General features: G+C 51.4%; 1 long non-coding RNA gene across 1 annotated transcript; it reads left to right on the top strand.

The window, feature by feature from the left end:
• The first annotated feature begins 1,644 nt into the window (after positions 1-1,644).
• LOC121102075 lies at positions 1,645-4,944 on the top strand. Its single transcript, XR_005834129.1, has 3 exons — positions 1,645-2,585; positions 4,300-4,386; positions 4,792-4,944. It is a non-coding gene; the product is annotated as an uncharacterized LOC121102075 (long non-coding RNA).
• The last annotated feature ends 778 nt before the right edge of the window (positions 4,945-5,722 follow it).

Here is a 5,722-nt window from a genome sequence, read left to right as displayed (position 1 = left end):
CGGGAGGCCTACAGAGCAAGGCTGTGTGCGCACAATCACACCCCGGGAAAAGGTCCGCGTCTGGCAGTGCGTCAGCAGTAAAGCGAACGCCAGACCAGTGTTTTAGTTCTGAGGTCTGACGACCATTCTTCTTCCCCATGCCCAGAAGCCTCTAAAAATGATCATTTCCTCCACTGATGCAGAGATAGGGGCTCTTAGATCAAGATTAGTATTTTGAAAACCTGATTGAGAGCCGAGCCGACTGATTAGCCGAGGGTGGGTGGAAAGACCGCATAAACGCCCGCGCCCCCGCCCTACTTTCCCAAAGCAGTTCCTGCGCTCTCCGGATCTCCAAATGACCCGAGCGATTAATTCTCCCGGAGAGTAGCTAAGCAGTACCCCAGATTATTTTGCAGACCCTAATGAATAGTAACTAAATCTCTGAACTGGATCCTTATTTTTAATTCCACTTTCAATCCTGCTCTCTATAAACACCCTGATAGGGCCAATGTTCTGACGATTCTTTCCATTCGGAAGAGCCATCTCAACACCGATGCTATTTCATGGAAAATGCATTATGTGAATTTCCCCCCAAATACTAATTTTTGCACTTGATGAAAAACACAAGACTTTCTGTTCTCCACGCACAGGTCAGCTTTTCGAGAAGTAGGTCCGTCCCAAGCCTTCAGCTGTGTAAGAGGGCACAGATCCCAGCGTCCCCTACCCCCCCACTTAATAAATTTAAGCGAGATCTCCCAGAAAGGACCGGAAGGGGGATGGCTAATATTAATGTGTGCGCAGCTGCGCGAAAAAGAAAACAATGGCAATAGGAAAATGCTCTGGGGACCCTCGTGTTTATGGGAGAAAAATGTACTTGAGGGAAAACTAAATTTGCAGTCGTTGCTCGGTCCCAGACTGTTACACAGACTCACTTCATTACAGGAAAGGCTACCTATCTCTGCTCACCGCCCTTCCTCTAGTCTGCTGTTGACCTGTCTGGGCGAGAGCCCTTCGATCTTACTCTTCTAGACAAACGAGGCAAGGAGATAAGAATATATAAGATTATAGATAGATATGTAGATATATATATCCGTCTAATTGGAGCAACATCACATGATTTTACTAAAGGCCTTCAGGAAACAGACTCCCAGGTATTCTTAAATTGTGTTTTGCTTTGTTTCGTTTCTTTAAAAAAGGGAAAATTGGAAATAAAAATATTGTTAAATAGTCTCTTACTAAATTCCCCTTTACACACTAAATAAGGAAGTAAAATTTGCACCATAAAGAAGCTATTTAAGCAAACACACCCTCCAATCCTAATCAAAATTACGGTATTCTGAGAACACCGCCCCCCTCCACAAACCGGCAGCCAACATTTGAGGCAGGAACTGGCCCCTTCTAGGGCTTAAATTTTGTCTAGGACGAGATGAAAGAGTAATACTATTAGCAACATACTTTTTGTCTTTCTTGTAGCCTTGGTTTCAAATCTAGTCGCAAATCATAAGCTTTTGTGCTGCTCAGATGTTCCTTCTTTATCTTAATGAGAAAACTTTTCGCAAAGGGAGCGCGAATCGTTAGATAAGTCAGCCCCCAGGCTGCCAGGGAGCGGTCGAGTTCCTCGGCTAGACAGGAGAGTTGCGTGTTTCAGGAGAATGACTAAAAAGTTTAAGTCGCTCAGACCGCTGCTTCCCCTTCTGCTTGCTGCAGAAAGAGATGTAACCTGAATCTTTGTTTAGGTTTTGGTTGGGGAGCGAGAATTAAAAAGCCACGGCAAATGCAGAGAGCAGACTTTTTTTTTTTTTAAGTCAAAAGTTAACAGGCCATTCCCAGTGTTTTTTTTTTTTTTTCACTCTTTAATACTAAATCTGGAGTAAGTTGGCTTGCTCTGATAAAGATCTTAACATGTACAGAAGGCGGGTTTTCCTTAAGGAGGTGAGGCTATTCCTCCAGGAGAGGACTCCCCCCGCACACACACCCCCTTCCCTCCCTTTATGTAAGGTTCCACCCTCTGGAAAACAAAACTTTTTTTTTTTTTCTTTTCCTGGAGGGACAGACCTCAGTGAAGTTGGGATAAGAATCTTAAGAACAGTTCACCAGAGTGGTAACGGCCACAGCGGCCTCTTTGGACGAAGACTTGCTTGTAGCATTCTCACTCTTCTCGGTGTCAGCTTTTATTAGTGCTTTGGGGCGGGGGAGGGGGGAAGATCGGCAGACACGGACGGCCGCTGACCCTCCGGAGTTGGTATGTGATAAGCAGCCCTAGCAGTGCCATGTATTGGAAAAGCGATCAGATGTTTGTGTGTAAACTAGAAGAAAAGGACGTGCCGGAGCTGGCAGTTCCCCCTGAGAAGGTGAGCGAGCCGACGCCTGGCCAGACCAGCTGAATTGCAGTTTCCTTGAAACGCGAGCTGTTTGGGCTCCTAAACGAGGTTCAGAAATTACCTGTAACGGCCTCATCTTCAGACCTGGCATTTTTTTTTTTTTTATTACGTAGTAGCGTTAGTCAGTAATCATTGCCTCCCCTCCCCACAAGCTCACTTAACCTGAGGCATGGAGACTGTAATTTGGGAGACGAAGCCTCGAGCCTAAGGCGTTCTCGGGTACATGTGAGTCGTGCTTTTGTTCTTTTTGCCGTGGTGATCGTGGCGGTGGGGAAGAGCGAGTCGGGAGGTCCGGGCGGCTGTCGGGTGGGATCGGGGGCTTGGCTCCTGGTGTCCAGCAGCTCGCGGGCGCTTGCCGGCCCGGAGGCGGCGCCGCGGGCCCACCGCGGAACGGAGGGAGTGGTGGCTCCTGGAAGGCCTCGGGGGATTCCAGGGCCGGCCAGGAGGGCCATTTTACTTATAATACAAAAAAAAAAAAAAAAAAGGCAAAACCCAGGGCGAGCGAGTCACACCTTTCGTCGAGTAGATGGGGAAAACTGACAAGCGCTCACCTCACTCTGGAGGCAGGACCCGTTGGTGTCTCGCGTTTTAAGTTTGAAAATCTTCGGCAGCCTGTTTGAGCGCCTCAGAGGGACCCGCGTTGAGTACCGCTGACTTTGTCGGACGCTGGCGGGGAATACCCAGCTAACGCGGGACTTTTCTGCTTAAACCCTCTTTGTGTCTGAGAGGATGCGGCCTCTGAGCGGCGGCGCTGGGACCAGCTTAGAGAGCGCAGTGGAGGGTCCCCCTTTAGGGCCGGGCGGCGAGGGGGTCTCCGGGGTTTGGACGGTATCTCGCCTGGCGCAGCCAGAAGGAGGGAGATGAAGAGTCAGAACCGCAGGTGTGGGCTGCTCGAGTTCGGCACTCCCTCCCCCCAAACTAGAGTTTTCGTAAACGAAGACAGAAAAAGCCTACAGAGGCTGCGTTTTCGTTTAAGAACAAAACTCCAGCAAAGGCTTGGAAACACTTGAGTAATGCGCGCTGTTGCTTTAAAACATTTTGACCGAGGTTGGGTGAGTTTTAATGGCACAAATTAAATTCAGCTGGATATTTTCCATTATTCGTCCCGCTTTTTGCGCTGGTTAAAAATAATCCATTAGTAGCTCAAATGTTGACTTACTGAGCAATAAGTGGCAATTTACACCTTAAAGAAACGAGTGTAAATCACTCGCAGCTCTAATTGCTGTAAGTTTACGAAAGAGCTGCTAGCTTGGTTTAATCTGAAGCATTTTCATTCAAATTGTCATCGGAACAAACACCAGGCTTCTTAAATCCCGCTGTAATTAGCTTTCAAGTATCCTATTAAACCTCTTCACCTTTCGTGCTATCCAATTCAAAAAGCTCCCTTTTAAAAATATATATGTGTCTTGCTCTTTTAATTGAGGTTATTAAAGAAATCAAGTTTCTTCTCCCACCCCCTCCTCAATCCTCTTTTCTTCTCTCCCACTCCCCCCCTCCCCGCCCCTTGCACCCGCTTTAGCCTGGTGATCCCCGCTCCGCCGTGATTGACGTCTAGAAAGAAAATGCTTTGTGCTGGGATGATTGTTATTAACTTGTTACCCCCGGCAGGGGGGCGGGGAACCGACTTGCTCCGGTGAGCTCTAGGGACCCGCGCCCCCGGGCGCCGCAGCGCGCCGGTCGGAGCCCTCAGCGCTGCGGTAGCCGACTTGCCCCGCGCTCGGCAGCGCTGCCGCGGCTCGTGGCTGACAAGGAGGCTGCGCTTCCCGCCGTTTGCCCGCGGCGCCGGGCCTAACCTTGACGGCTGCACGCGCGGCCCGGCGCCCTGGGGGCCTTCATTAGCCACGCTCCGCGTGCAGAAGCCGAGGCTCTGGGCTGAACGCGCCGGCTCTGAACTTCTACTCTCCGTTTTCCCCCATTTTCCCCTCCTCCCACCCCGCAGTGCCAGGGTCTCATGTCGGAGGAGTGCGGGCGGATTGCAGCCCTGGCGGCCGGGAGGACTCGGAAAGGCGCCGGGGAAGAGGGACTGGTGAGTGGGGAGGGACACAGCTATTGGCAAGACTGGACGTGTGGAGGCAGCCAAGGACGAAGCGCCGCTGTCCCCGAGCTCCTTCGTGGGCCCAGCTGGCCCCTCGGGGAGCGGGTAGAAGGAGGGCTGGGGCAGGGCGGGGTGGAAAGCTGAGCTGGCGAGACGGGCTGGGCAAGGCTGTAAGGGCTTCCAGGGTCCTTGAGGTCAGGGGTCCACAGCCCCAGTGGGTGCGTGGCGGGAGCTTGGACCGAGGGGGGGGGGAGAGCCGGGAGCGAGACCTCACGAACTGGGGGTGGCCCGGGGGAAAGGAGGGGAAGGGGTGAGGGAGCCCCGGTGGTTCTGTGGGATAAGGAGAGGAGGAGGGGTCTAGAACCGCGTGCGACTGCGCCTCACGGCTTCCTTCAGGTGAGCCCCGAGGGAGCGGGGGACGAGGACTCGTGCTCCTCCTCGGCCCCGCTGTCCCCGTCGTCCTCGCCCCGGTCCATGGCCTCGGGCTCTGTCTGCCCCCCTGGCAAGTGTGTGTGCAACAGCTGCGGTCTGGAGATCGTGGACAAGTACCTTCTCAAGGTAGGGTGGAGCCGAGAGGCCCAAGGGGAGCGGGGTTACCTTGGGAACTCTGGGAAAAGAGAAAAGTTTCCTCCCCCCTTTTTTCCTTTCAAGTTCTCGTGCAGGTTGTAGGCTTTCTCAGCAAATCAGCCCAGTCTAGGGCAAGTCGAAAGAGTGGGAGAAGAAGTCATAGAATCTCCCACGTTGCAAAACAGCTTGTGTATATGACACGTCTGGTCTAGAAGTGCCGATACCCCGGGGTGGTTGCACTAGAGTCAGCCACCGACTTGTAGAGGAGCAAAAGTGGGTTAATCCTTTAACTCCTTTTGAAACAGGGTCCTGCCTGATTATTTTTACCGAGCCTGGGTTATGGTCCCTCCACCCCCAATAACACCCCTACACTTGCCTTCTTCTAAGAGTTCCTGGTCAGTATATGTTGGCTGATTCCCCTTTGCAGTGTCTCCTTTGGTAAGGACCACTGTAAAGTGCCTTAAAGGGTGTTTTCTGGACAGAATTTTTACGTAGTTCCACGTTAGTAACAGTCACTCGAGGCTTTTTCAAAGTAAGAGGTTGTGGGACCATTTACATGAAAACCATTTTCAGAACCTCCTTCCCCTTATTAATATTTGGAGGCCACCCAATGCTTTTTTAATGTCCCCTCCAGTTCTTGTGAAAAAAAAAATGGAAATCAATGTAAAGCTAGCCCCCGCCCCAAAAAAAAGAAGGAAGGCAAGAGGGAAAGAAGGCAGGAAGGGAAGCTAAAAGAAAGAAGAAAGAGAGATGGATAGGT

Source organism: Ursus maritimus, unplaced genomic scaffold (assembly GCF_017311325.1).
Source record: "Ursus maritimus isolate PB19 unplaced genomic scaffold, ASM1731132v1 scaffold_12, whole genome shotgun sequence".
Lineage (NCBI taxonomy): Eukaryota > Metazoa > Chordata > Mammalia > Carnivora > Ursidae > Ursus > Ursus maritimus.
Note: the sequence above shows the minus strand (reverse complement) of the source record. Positions and strands in the feature narration are given on the sequence as shown.